Here is a 12,066-nt window from a genome sequence, read left to right as displayed (position 1 = left end):
GCAGGCAGGTGTGTGTGTGTCCCCGTCCCTCCCGAGAGAGCGCTGCCCCTTGCCTCTGCCCGCAGGTGCCGACGGTCCGCTTTCGCTTGCAGCTCACTCGGCACGGCTGCTGCTGGTGGGAGGGGCCTAAGCTAAGGAGGCCGGCCGGCTGGCGCCCCCCGCGGCTGCGGTCGTTGTCGGGCCGTTGACAGGAGATCAAAGAGCAGGGCCCCCGCCCGGGACTGGCGGGCAGGCAGGCGAGCAAGCAGGCAGGCAAGAGAGGGGGAGAGCGGAGTCCGGGCGGCCGGCAGCCGCGTGCGGACCGGGCTCCAGAGGCGTCGGCCTGCGCCGCTGCGCGCCAGCCGGACGCCCGCGCGCCCGCCCAAGGCCGGCGTCGGGCATCGCTTCTCGGCCTTTTGGCTAAGATCAAGTGTAGTATCTGTTCTTATCAGTTTAATATCTGATACGTCCCCCATCGGGGGACCACATATTAAACGGATTTTTGGAACAGGGAGCTGGATCAGGAGCTTGCTCCGTCCTCTCCACGCATCGGCCCGGTATTGCAGCGCCTCCGGGAACGGTGCACTACCTTCTCTCAGCGGTGAAAAGACAGACGTAGCTAGCAAGCAAGCGAGGTGGACCGGAGCTCCTTCCTCTCCGGTCTCGTCTCTCGTCCATCTGTGCGTCTCTGTGTCTCTCTCTCTCCCCCTCCCCGTTCCCGTGCTCCCTCCGTGCACTTTCCCGCGCCTCGACTCTCTCGGCAAGCAGGCCGGCCCCCTTTTCGGCTCCCGTGCGTTTTCCCTCCAAAAAACTTAGTTTTTTCCTCCTTTTTCCAGGGAGGCAGGCGTGGCTTGTGTGTGTGTGTGTGTGTGTGTGTGTGTGTGTGTGTGTGTGTGTGTGTGTGTGTGTCCCCGTCCTTGCAGGCGGGCCCCTTTCGACAGCCGGCCGTTTTCCCTCCAAAAAACTTAGTATATACACCTTTTCTTTCTTTTTTTCGGCAGGCAGGCAGGTGTGTGTGTGTCCCCGTCCCTCCCGAGAGAGCGCTGCCCCTTGCCTCTGCCCGCAGGTGCCGACGGTCCGCTTTCGCTTGCAGCTCACTCGGCACGGCTGCTGCTGGTGGGAGGGGCCTAAGCTAAGGAGGCCGGCCGGCTGGCGCCCCCCGCGGCTGCGGTCGTTGTCGGGCCGTTGACAGGAGATCAAAGAGCAGGGCCCCCGCCCGGGACTGGCGGGCAGGCAGGCGAGCAAGCAGGCAGGCAAGAGAGGGGGAGAGCGGAGTCCGGGCGGCCGGCAGCCGCGTGCGGACCGGGCTCCAGAGGCGTCGGCCTGCGCCGCTGCGCGCCAGCCGGACGCCCGCGCGCCCGCCCAAGGCCGGCGTCGGGCATCGCTTCTCGGCCTTTTGGCTAAGATCAAGTGTAGTATCTGTTCTTATCAGTTTAATATCTGATACGTCCCCCATCGGGGGACCACATATTAAACGGATTTTTGGAACAGGGAGCTGGATCAGGAGCTTGCTCCGTCCTCTCCACGCATCGGCCCGGTATTGCAGCGCCTCCGGGAACGGTGCACTACCTTCTCTCAGCGGTGAAAAGACAGACGTAGCTAGCAAGCAAGCGAGGTGGACCGGAGCTCCTTCCTCTCCGGTCTCGTCTCTCGTCCATCTGTGCGTCTCTGTGTCTCTCTCTCTCCCCCTCCCCGTTCCCGTGCTCCCTCCGTGCACTTTCCCGCGCCTCGACTCTCTCGGCAAGCAGGCCGGCCCCCTTTTCGGCTCCCGTGCGTTTTCCCTCCAAAAAACTTAGTTTTTTCCTCCTTTTTCCAGGGAGGCAGGCGTGGCTTGTGTGTGTGTGTGTGTGTGTGTGTGTGTGTGTGTGTGTGTGTGTGTGTGTGTGTGTGTCCCCGTCCTTGCAGGCGGGCCCCTTTCGACAGCCGGCCGTTTTCCCTCCAAAAAACTTAGTATATACACCTTTTCTTTCTTTTTTTCGGCAGGCAGGCAGGTGTGTGTGTGTCCCCGTCCCTCCCGAGAGAGCGCTGCCCCTTGCCTCTGCCCGCAGGTGCCGACGGTCCGCTTTCGCTTGCAGCTCACTCGGCACGGCTGCTGCTGGTGGGAGGGGCCTAAGCTAAGGAGGCCGGCCGGCTGGCGCCCCCCGCGGCTGCGGTCGTTGTCGGGCCGTTGACAGGAGATCAAAGAGCAGGGCCCCCGCCCGGGACTGGCGGGCAGGCAGGCGAGCAAGCAGGCAGGCAAGAGAGGGGGAGAGCGGAGTCCGGGCGGCCGGCAGCCGCGTGCGGACCGGGCTCCAGAGGCGTCGGCCTGCGCCGCTGCGCGCCAGCCGGACGCCCGCGCGCCCGCCCAAGGCCGGCGTCGGGCATCGCTTCTCGGCCTTTTGGCTAAGATCAAGTGTAGTATCTGTTCTTATCAGTTTAATATCTGATACGTCCCCCATCGGGGGACCACATATTAAACGGATTTTTGGAACAGGGAGCTGGATCAGGAGCTTGCTCCGTCCTCTCCACGCATCGGCCCGGTATTGCAGCGCCTCCGGGAACGGTGCACTACCTTCTCTCAGCGGTGAAAAGACAGACGTAGCTAGCAAGCAAGCGAGGTGGACCGGAGCTCCTTCCTCTCCGGTCTCGTCTCTCGTCCATCTGTGCGTCTCTGTGTCTCTCTCTCTCCCCCTCCCCGTTCCCGTGCTCCCTCCGTGCACTTTCCCGCGCCTCGACTCTCTCGGCAAGCAGGCCGGCCCCCTTTTCGGCTCCCGTGCGTTTTCCCTCCAAAAAACTTAGTTTTTTCCTCCTTTTTCCAGGGAGGCAGGCGTGGCTTGTGTGTGTGTGTGTGTGTGTGTGTGTGTGTGTGTGTGTGTGTGTGTCCCCGTCCTTGCAGGCGGGCCCCTTTCGACAGCCGGCCGTTTTCCCTCCAAAAAACTTAGTATATACACCTTTTCTTTCTTTTTTTCGGCAGGCAGGCAGGTGTGTGTGTGTCCCCGTCCCTCCCGAGAGAGCGCTGCCCCTTGCCTCTGCCCGCAGGTGCCGACGGTCCGCTTTCGCTTGCAGCTCACTCGGCACGGCTGCTGCTGGTGGGAGGGGCCTAAGCTAAGGAGGCCGGCCGGCTGGCGCCCCCCGCGGCTGCGGTCGTTGTCGGGCCGTTGACAGGAGATCAAAGAGCAGGGCCCCCGCCCGGGACTGGCGGGCAGGCAGGCGAGCAAGCAGGCAGGCAAGAGAGGGGGAGAGCGGAGTCCGGGCGGCCGGCAGCCGCGTGCGGACCGGGCTCCAGAGGCGTCGGCCTGCGCCGCTGCGCGCCAGCCGGACGCCCGCGCGCCCGCCCAAGGCCGGCGTCGGGCATCGCTTCTCGGCCTTTTGGCTAAGATCAAGTGTAGTATCTGTTCTTATCAGTTTAATATCTGATACGTCCCCCATCGGGGGACCACATATTAAACGGATTTTTGGAACAGGGAGCTGGATCAGGAGCTTGCTCCGTCCTCTCCACGCATCGGCCCGGTATTGCAGCGCCTCCGGGAACGGTGCACTACCTTCTCTCAGCGGTGAAAAGACAGACGTAGCTAGCAAGCAAGCGAGGTGGACCGGAGCTCCTTCCTCTCCGGTCTCGTCTCTCGTCCATCTGTGCGTCTCTGTGTCTCTCTCTCTCCCCCTCCCCGTTCCCGTGCTCCCTCCGTGCACTTTCCCGCGCCTCGACTCTCTCGGCAAGCAGGCCGGCCCCCTTTTCGGCTCCCGTGCGTTTTCCCTCCAAAAAACTTAGTTTTTTCCTCCTTTTTCCAGGGAGGCAGGCGTGGCTTGTGTGTGTGTGTGTGTGTGTGTGTGTGTGTGTGTGTGTGTGTGTCCCCGTCCTTGCAGGCGGGCCCCTTTCGACAGCCGGCCGTTTTCCCTCCAAAAAACTTAGTATATACACCTTTTCTTTCTTTTTTTCGGCAGGCAGGCAGGTGTGTGTGTGTCCCCGTCCCTCCCGAGAGAGCGCTGCCCCTTGCCTCTGCCCGCAGGTGCCGACGGTCCGCTTTCGCTTGCAGCTCACTCGGCACGGCTGCTGCTGGTGGGAGGGGCCTAAGCTAAGGAGGCCGGCCGGCTGGCGCCCCCCGCGGCTGCGGTCGTTGTCGGGCCGTTGACAGGAGATCAAAGAGCAGGGCCCCCGCCCGGGACTGGCGGGCAGGCAGGCGAGCAAGCAGGCAGGCAAGAGAGGGGGAGAGCGGAGTCCGGGCGGCCGGCAGCCGCGTGCGGACCGGGCTCCAGAGGCGTCGGCCTGCGCCGCTGCGCGCCAGCCGGACGCCCGCGCGCCCGCCCAAGGCCGGCGTCGGGCATCGCTTCTCGGCCTTTTGGCTAAGATCAAGTGTAGTATCTGTTCTTATCAGTTTAATATCTGATACGTCCCCCATCGGGGGACCACATATTAAACGGATTTTTGGAACAGGGAGCTGGATCAGGAGCTTGCTCCGTCCTCTCCACGCATCGGCCCGGTATTGCAGCGCCTCCGGGAACGGTGCACTACCTTCTCTCAGCGGTGAAAAGACAGACGTAGCTAGCAAGCAAGCGAGGTGGACCGGAGCTCCTTCCTCTCCGGTCTCGTCTCTCGTCCATCTGTGCGTCTCTGTGTCTCTCTCTCTCCCCCTCCCCGTTCCCGTGCTCCCTCCGTGCACTTTCCCGCGCCTCGACTCTCTCGGCAAGCAGGCCGGCCCCCTTTTCGGCTCCCGTGCGTTTTCCCTCCAAAAAACTTAGTTTTTTCCTCCTTTTTCCAGGGAGGCAGGCGTGGCTTGTGTGTGTGTGTGTGTGTGTGTGTGTGTGTGTGTGTGTGTGTGTCCCCGTCCTTGCAGGCGGGCCCCTTTCGACAGCCGGCCGTTTTCCCTCCAAAAAACTTAGTATATACACCTTTTCTTTCTTTTTTTCGGCAGGCAGGCAGGTGTGTGTGTGTCCCCGTCCCTCCCGAGAGAGCGCTGCCCCTTGCCTCTGCCCGCAGGTGCCGACGGTCCGCTTTCGCTTGCAGCTCACTCGGCACGGCTGCTGCTGGTGGGAGGGGCCTAAGCTAAGGAGGCCGGCCGGCTGGCGCCCCCCGCGGCTGCGGTCGTTGTCGGGCCGTTGACAGGAGATCAAAGAGCAGGGCCCCCGCCCGGGACTGGCGGGCAGGCAGGCGAGCAAGCAGGCAGGCAAGAGAGGGGGAGAGCGGAGTCCGGGCGGCCGGCAGCCGCGTGCGGACCGGGCTCCAGAGGCGTCGGCCTGCGCCGCTGCGCGCCAGCCGGACGCCCGCGCGCCCGCCCAAGGCCGGCGTCGGGCATCGCTTCTCGGCCTTTTGGCTAAGATCAAGTGTAGTATCTGTTCTTATCAGTTTAATATCTGATACGTCCCCCATCGGGGGACCACATATTAAACGGATTTTTGGAACAGGGAGCTGGATCAGGAGCTTGCTCCGTCCTCTCCACGCATCGGCCCGGTATTGCAGCGCCTCCGGGAACGGTGCACTACCTTCTCTCAGCGGTGAAAAGACAGACGTAGCTAGCAAGCAAGCGAGGTGGACCGGAGCTCCTTCCTCTCCGGTCTCGTCTCTCGTCCATCTGTGCGTCTCTGTGTCTCTCTCTCTCCCCCTCCCCGTTCCCGTGCTCCCTCCGTGCACTTTCCCGCGCCTCGACTCTCTCGGCAAGCAGGCCGGCCCCCTTTTCGGCTCCCGTGCGTTTTCCCTCCAAAAAACTTAGTTTTTTCCTCCTTTTTCCAGGGAGGCAGGCGTGGCTGTGTGTGTGTGTGTGTGTGTGTGTGTGTGTGTGTGTGTGTGTGTGTGTCCCCGTCCTTGCAGGCGGGCCCCTTTCGACAGCCGGCCGTTTTCCCTCCAAAAAACTTAGTATATACACCTTTTCTTTCTTTTTTTCGGCAGGCAGGCAGGTGTGTGTGTGTCCCCGTCCCTCCCGAGAGAGCGCTGCCCCTTGCCTCTGCCCGCAGGTGCCGACGGTCCGCTTTCGCTTGCAGCTCACTCGGCACGGCTGCTGCTGGTGGGAGGGGCCTAAGCTAAGGAGGCCGGCCGGCTGGCGCCCCCCGCGGCTGCGGTCGTTGTCGGGCCGTTGACAGGAGATCAAAGAGCAGGGCCCCCGCCCGGGACTGGCGGGCAGGCAGGCGAGCAAGCAGGCAGGCAAGAGAGGGGGAGAGCGGAGTCCGGGCGGCCGGCAGCCGCGTGCGGACCGGGCTCCAGAGGCGTCGGCCTGCGCCGCTGCGCGCCAGCCGGACGCCCGCGCGCCCGCCCAAGGCCGGCGTCGGGCATCGCTTCTCGGCCTTTTGGCTAAGATCAAGTGTAGTATCTGTTCTTATCAGTTTAATATCTGATACGTCCCCCATCGGGGGACCACATATTAAACGGATTTTTGGAACAGGGAGCTGGATCAGGAGCTTGCTCCGTCCTCTCCACGCATCGGCCCGGTATTGCAGCGCCTCCGGGAACGGTGCACTACCTTCTCTCAGCGGTGAAAAGACAGACGTAGCTAGCAAGCAAGCGAGGTGGACCGGAGCTCCTTCCTCTCCGGTCTCGTCTCTCGTCCATCTGTGCGTCTCTGTGTCTCTCTCTCTCCCCCTCCCCGTTCCCGTGCTCCCTCCGTGCACTTTCCCGCGCCTCGACTCTCTCGGCAAGCAGGCCGGCCCCCTTTTCGGCTCCCGTGCGTTTTCCCTCCAAAAAACTTAGTTTTTTCCTCCTTTTTCCAGGGAGGCAGGCGTGGCTGTGTGTGTGTGTGTGTGTGTGTGTGTGTGTGTGTGTGTGTGTGTGTGTGTGTGTGTCCCCGTCCTTGCAGGCGGGCCCCTTTCGACAGCCGGCCGTTTTCCCTCCAAAAAACTTAGTATATACACCTTTTCTTTCTTTTTTTCGGCAGGCAGGCAGGTGTGTGTGTGTCCCCGTCCCTCCCGAGAGAGCGCTGCCCCTTGCCTCTGCCCGCAGGTGCCGACGGTCCGCTTTCGCTTGCAGCTCACTCGGCACGGCTGCTGCTGGTGGGAGGGGCCTAAGCTAAGGAGGCCGGCCGGCTGGCGCCCCCCGCGGCTGCGGTCGTTGTCGGGCCGTTGACAGGAGATCAAAGAGCAGGGCCCCCGCCCGGGACTGGCGGGCAGGCAGGCGAGCAAGCAGGCAGGCAAGAGAGGGGGAGAGCGGAGTCCGGGCGGCCGGCAGCCGCGTGCGGACCGGGCTCCAGAGGCGTCGGCCTGCGCCGCTGCGCGCCAGCCGGACGCCCGCGCGCCCGCCCAAGGCCGGCGTCGGGCATCGCTTCTCGGCCTTTTGGCTAAGATCAAGTGTAGTATCTGTTCTTATCAGTTTAATATCTGATACGTCCCCCATCGGGGGACCACATATTAAACGGATTTTTGGAACAGGGAGCTGGATCAGGAGCTTGCTCCGTCCTCTCCACGCATCGGCCCGGTATTGCAGCGCCTCCGGGAACGGTGCACTACCTTCTCTCAGCGGTGAAAAGACAGACGTAGCTAGCAAGCAAGCGAGGTGGACCGGAGCTCCTTCCTCTCCGGTCTCGTCTCTCGTCCATCTGTGCGTCTCTGTGTCTCTCTCTCTCCCCCTCCCCGTTCCCGTGCTCCCTCCGTGCACTTTCCCGCGCCTCGACTCTCTCGGCAAGCAGGCCGGCCCCCTTTTCGGCTCCCGTGCGTTTTCCCTCCAAAAAACTTAGTTTTTTCCTCCTTTTTCCAGGGAGGCAGGCGTGGCTTGTGTGTGTGTGTGTGTGTGTGTGTGTGTGTGTGTGTGTGTGTGTGTGTGTGTGTGTCCCCGTCCTTGCAGGCGGGCCCCTTTCGACAGCCGGCCGTTTTCCCTCCAAAAAACTTAGTATATACACCTTTTCTTTCTTTTTTTCGGCAGGCAGGCAGGTGTGTGTGTGTCCCCGTCCCTCCCGAGAGAGCGCTGCCCCTTGCCTCTGCCCGCAGGTGCCGACGGTCCGCTTTCGCTTGCAGCTCACTCGGCACGGCTGCTGCTGGTGGGAGGGGCCTAAGCTAAGGAGGCCGGCCGGCTGGCGCCCCCCGCGGCTGCGGTCGTTGTCGGGCCGTTGACAGGAGATCAAAGAGCAGGGCCCCCGCCCGGGACTGGCGGGCAGGCAGGCGAGCAAGCAGGCAGGCAAGAGAGGGGGAGAGCGGAGTCCGGGCGGCCGGCAGCCGCGTGCGGACCGGGCTCCAGAGGCGTCGGCCTGCGCCGCTGCGCGCCAGCCGGACGCCCGCGCGCCCGCCCAAGGCCGGCGTCGGGCATCGCTTCTCGGCCTTTTGGCTAAGATCAAGTGTAGTATCTGTTCTTATCAGTTTAATATCTGATACGTCCCCCATCGGGGGACCACATATTAAACGGATTTTTGGAACAGGGAGCTGGATCAGGAGCTTGCTCCGTCCTCTCCACGCATCGGCCCGGTATTGCAGCGCCTCCGGGAACGGTGCACTACCTTCTCTCAGCGGTGAAAAGACAGACGTAGCTAGCAAGCAAGCGAGGTGGACCGGAGCTCCTTCCTCTCCGGTCTCGTCTCTCGTCCATCTGTGCGTCTCTGTGTCTCTCTCTCTCCCCCTCCCCGTTCCCGTGCTCCCTCCGTGCACTTTCCCGCGCCTCGACTCTCTCGGCAAGCAGGCCGGCCCCCTTTTCGGCTCCCGTGCGTTTTCCCTCCAAAAAACTTAGTTTTTTCCTCCTTTTTCCAGGGAGGCAGGCGTGGCTTGTGTGTGTGTGTGTGTGTGTGTGTGTGTGTGTGTGTGTGTGTGTGTCCCCGTCCTTGCAGGCGGGCCCCTTTCGACAGCCGGCCGTTTTCCCTCCAAAAAACTTAGTATATACACCTTTTCTTTCTTTTTTTCGGCAGGCAGGCAGGTGTGTGTGTGTCCCCGTCCCTCCCGAGAGAGCGCTGCCCCTTGCCTCTGCCCGCAGGTGCCGACGGTCCGCTTTCGCTTGCAGCTCACTCGGCACGGCTGCTGCTGGTGGGAGGGGCCTAAGCTAAGGAGGCCGGCCGGCTGGCGCCCCCCGCGGCTGCGGTCGTTGTCGGGCCGTTGACAGGAGATCAAAGAGCAGGGCCCCCGCCCGGGACTGGCGGGCAGGCAGGCGAGCAAGCAGGCAGGCAAGAGAGGGGGAGAGCGGAGTCCGGGCGGCCGGCAGCCGCGTGCGGACCGGGCTCCAGAGGCGTCGGCCTGCGCCGCTGCGCGCCAGCCGGACGCCCGCGCGCCCGCCCAAGGCCGGCGTCGGGCATCGCTTCTCGGCCTTTTGGCTAAGATCAAGTGTAGTATCTGTTCTTATCAGTTTAATATCTGATACGTCCCCCATCGGGGGACCACATATTAAACGGATTTTTGGAACAGGGAGCTGGATCAGGAGCTTGCTCCGTCCTCTCCACGCATCGGCCCGGTATTGCAGCGCCTCCGGGAACGGTGCACTACCTTCTCTCAGCGGTGAAAAGACAGACGTAGCTAGCAAGCAAGCGAGGTGGACCGGAGCTCCTTCCTCTCCGGTCTCGTCTCTCGTCCATCTGTGCGTCTCTGTGTCTCTCTCTCTCCCCCTCCCCGTTCCCGTGCTCCCTCCGTGCACTTTCCCGCGCCTCGACTCTCTCGGCAAGCAGGCCGGCCCCCTTTTCGGCTCCCGTGCGTTTTCCCTCCAAAAAACTTAGTTTTTTCCTCCTTTTTCCAGGGAGGCAGGCGTGGCTTGTGTGTGTGTGTGTGTGTGTGTGTGTGTGTGTGTGTGTGTGTGTCCCCGTCCTTGCAGGCGGGCCCCTTTCGACAGCCGGCCGTTTTCCCTCCAAAAAACTTAGTATATACACCTTTTCTTTCTTTTTTTCGGCAGGCAGGCAGGTGTGTGTGTGTCCCCGTCCCTCCCGAGAGAGCGCTGCCCCTTGCCTCTGCCCGCAGGTGCCGACGGTCCGCTTTCGCTTGCAGCTCACTCGGCACGGCTGCTGCTGGTGGGAGGGGCCTAAGCTAAGGAGGCCGGCCGGCTGGCGCCCCCCGCGGCTGCGGTCGTTGTCGGGCCGTTGACAGGAGATCAAAGAGCAGGGCCCCCGCCCGGGACTGGCGGGCAGGCAGGCGAGCAAGCAGGCAGGCAAGAGAGGGGGAGAGCGGAGTCCGGGCGGCCGGCAGCCGCGTGCGGACCGGGCTCCAGAGGCGTCGGCCTGCGCCGCTGCGCGCCAGCCGGACGCCCGCGCGCCCGCCCAAGGCCGGCGTCGGGCATCGCTTCTCGGCCTTTTGGCTAAGATCAAGTGTAGTATCTGTTCTTATCAGTTTAATATCTGATACGTCCCCCATCGGGGGACCACATATTAAACGGATTTTTGGAACAGGGAGCTGGATCAGGAGCTTGCTCCGTCCTCTCCACGCATCGGCCCGGTATTGCAGCGCCTCCGGGAACGGTGCACTACCTTCTCTCAGCGGTGAAAAGACAGACGTAGCTAGCAAGCAAGCGAGGTGGACCGGAGCTCCTTCCTCTCCGGTCTCGTCTCTCGTCCATCTGTGCGTCTCTGTGTCTCTCTCTCTCCCCCTCCCCGTTCCCGTGCTCCCTCCGTGCACTTTCCCGCGCCTCGACTCTCTCGGCAAGCAGGCCGGCCCCCTTTTCGGCTCCCGTGCGTTTTCCCTCCAAAAAACTTAGTTTTTTCCTCCTTTTTCCAGGGAGGCAGGCGTGGCTTGTGTGTGTGTGTGTGTGTGTGTGTGTGTGTGTGTGTGTGTGTCCCCGTCCTTGCAGGCGGGCCCCTTTCGACAGCCGGCCGTTTTCCCTCCAAAAAACTTAGTATATACACCTTTTCTTTCTTTTTTTCGGCAGGCAGGCAGGTGTGTGTGTGTCCCCGTCCCTCCCGAGAGAGCGCTGCCCCTTGCCTCTGCCCGCAGGTGCCGACGGTCCGCTTTCGCTTGCAGCTCACTCGGCACGGCTGCTGCTGGTGGGAGGGGCCTAAGCTAAGGAGGCCGGCCGGCTGGCGCCCCCCGCGGCTGCGGTCGTTGTCGGGCCGTTGACAGGAGATCAAAGAGCAGGGCCCCCGCCCGGGACTGGCGGGCAGGCAGGCGAGCAAGCAGGCAGGCAAGAGAGGGGGAGAGCGGAGTCCGGGCGGCCGGCAGCCGCGTGCGGACCGGGCTCCAGAGGCGTCGGCCTGCGCCGCTGCGCGCCAGCCGGACGCCCGCGCGCCCGCCCAAGGCCGGCGTCGGGCATCGCTTCTCGGCCTTTTGGCTAAGATCAAGTGTAGTATCTGTTCTTATCAGTTTAATATCTGATACGTCCCCCATCGGGGGACCACATATTAAACGGATTTTTGGAACAGGGAGCTGGATCAGGAGCTTGCTCCGTCCTCTCCACGCATCGGCCCGGTATTGCAGCGCCTCCGGGAACGGTGCACTACCTTCTCTCAGCGGTGAAAAGACAGACGTAGCTAGCAAGCAAGCGAGGTGGACCGGAGCTCCTTCCTCTCCGGTCTCGTCTCTCGTCCATCTGTGCGTCTCTGTGTCTCTCTCTCTCCCCCTCCCCGTTCCCGTGCTCCCTCCGTGCACTTTCCCGCGCCTCGACTCTCTCGGCAAGCAGGCCGGCCCCCTTTTCGGCTCCCGTGCGTTTTCCCTCCAAAAAACTTAGTTTTTTCCTCCTTTTTCCAGGGAGGCAGGCGTGGCTTGTGTGTGTGTGTGTGTGTGTGTGTGTGTGTGTGTGTGTGTGTGTCCCCGTCCTTGCAGGCGGGCCCCTTTCGACAGCCGGCCGTTTTCCCTCCAAAAAACTTAGTATATACACCTTTTCTTTCTTTTTTTCGGCAGGCAGGCAGGTGTGTGTGTGTCCCCGTCCCTCCCGAGAGAGCGCTGCCCCTTGCCTCTGCCCGCAGGTGCCGACGGTCCGCTTTCGCTTGCAGCTCACTCGGCACGGCTGCTGCTGGTGGGAGGGGCCTAAGCTAAGGAGGCCGGCCGGCTGGCGCCCCCCGCGGCTGCGGTCGTTGTCGGGCCGTTGACAGGAGATCAAAGAGCAGGGCCCCCGCCCGGGACTGGCGGGCAGGCAGGCGAGCAAGCAGGCAGGCAAGAGAGGGGGAGAGCGGAGTCCGGGCGGCCGGCAGCCGCGTGCGGACCGGGCTCCAGAGGCGTCGGCCTGCGCCGCTGCGCGCCAGCCGGACGCCCGCGCGCCCGCCCAAGGCCGGCGTCGGGCATCGCTTCTCGGCCTTT

The 12,066-nt window shown here is 63.3% G+C and overlaps 12 non-coding genes across 12 annotated transcripts; all 12 read left to right on the top strand.

Annotated features, from left to right (window-relative positions):
• The first annotated feature begins 379 nt into the window (after positions 1-379).
• Positions 380-570, top strand: LOC148807807 (U2 spliceosomal RNA). Its single transcript, XR_016088766.1, has one exon. It is a non-coding gene; the product is annotated as a U2 spliceosomal RNA (small nuclear RNA).
• A 789-nt stretch (positions 571-1,359) lies between these two features.
• On the top strand, positions 1,360-1,550 carry LOC148807806 (U2 spliceosomal RNA). The gene has a single exon (XR_016088765.1). It is a non-coding gene; the product is annotated as a U2 spliceosomal RNA (small nuclear RNA).
• Positions 1,551-2,341: 791 nt separating this feature from the next.
• On the top strand, positions 2,342-2,532 carry LOC148807805 (U2 spliceosomal RNA). The gene has a single exon (XR_016088764.1). It is a non-coding gene; the product is annotated as a U2 spliceosomal RNA (small nuclear RNA).
• A 779-nt stretch (positions 2,533-3,311) lies between these two features.
• Positions 3,312-3,502, top strand: LOC148807804 (U2 spliceosomal RNA). Its single transcript, XR_016088763.1, has one exon. It is a non-coding gene; the product is annotated as a U2 spliceosomal RNA (small nuclear RNA).
• A 777-nt stretch (positions 3,503-4,279) lies between these two features.
• Positions 4,280-4,470, top strand: LOC148807803 (U2 spliceosomal RNA). Its single transcript, XR_016088762.1, has one exon. It is a non-coding gene; the product is annotated as a U2 spliceosomal RNA (small nuclear RNA).
• A 777-nt stretch (positions 4,471-5,247) lies between these two features.
• LOC148807802 (U2 spliceosomal RNA) lies at positions 5,248-5,438 on the top strand. Its single transcript, XR_016088760.1, has one exon. It is a non-coding gene; the product is annotated as a U2 spliceosomal RNA (small nuclear RNA).
• A 780-nt stretch (positions 5,439-6,218) lies between these two features.
• Positions 6,219-6,409, top strand: LOC148807801 (U2 spliceosomal RNA). The gene has a single exon (XR_016088759.1). It is a non-coding gene; the product is annotated as a U2 spliceosomal RNA (small nuclear RNA).
• Positions 6,410-7,197: 788 nt separating this feature from the next.
• LOC148807800 (U2 spliceosomal RNA) lies at positions 7,198-7,388 on the top strand. The gene has a single exon (XR_016088758.1). It is a non-coding gene; the product is annotated as a U2 spliceosomal RNA (small nuclear RNA).
• A 789-nt stretch (positions 7,389-8,177) lies between these two features.
• Positions 8,178-8,368, top strand: LOC148807799 (U2 spliceosomal RNA). The gene has a single exon (XR_016088757.1). It is a non-coding gene; the product is annotated as a U2 spliceosomal RNA (small nuclear RNA).
• A 779-nt stretch (positions 8,369-9,147) lies between these two features.
• On the top strand, positions 9,148-9,338 carry LOC148807798 (U2 spliceosomal RNA). Its single transcript, XR_016088756.1, has one exon. It is a non-coding gene; the product is annotated as a U2 spliceosomal RNA (small nuclear RNA).
• A 777-nt stretch (positions 9,339-10,115) lies between these two features.
• Positions 10,116-10,306, top strand: LOC148807797 (U2 spliceosomal RNA). The gene has a single exon (XR_016088755.1). It is a non-coding gene; the product is annotated as a U2 spliceosomal RNA (small nuclear RNA).
• A 775-nt stretch (positions 10,307-11,081) lies between these two features.
• On the top strand, positions 11,082-11,272 carry LOC148807796 (U2 spliceosomal RNA). Its single transcript, XR_016088754.1, has one exon. It is a non-coding gene; the product is annotated as a U2 spliceosomal RNA (small nuclear RNA).
• The last annotated feature ends 794 nt before the right edge of the window (positions 11,273-12,066 follow it).

This window comes from Atractosteus spatula, unplaced genomic scaffold (assembly GCF_055471065.1).
Source record: "Atractosteus spatula isolate fAtrSpa1 unplaced genomic scaffold, fAtrSpa1.hap1 Scaffold_27, whole genome shotgun sequence".
Taxonomy (NCBI): Eukaryota; Metazoa; Chordata; class Actinopteri; order Semionotiformes; family Lepisosteidae; genus Atractosteus; species Atractosteus spatula.
This window is presented reverse-complemented; position numbering and strand designations above follow the sequence as displayed.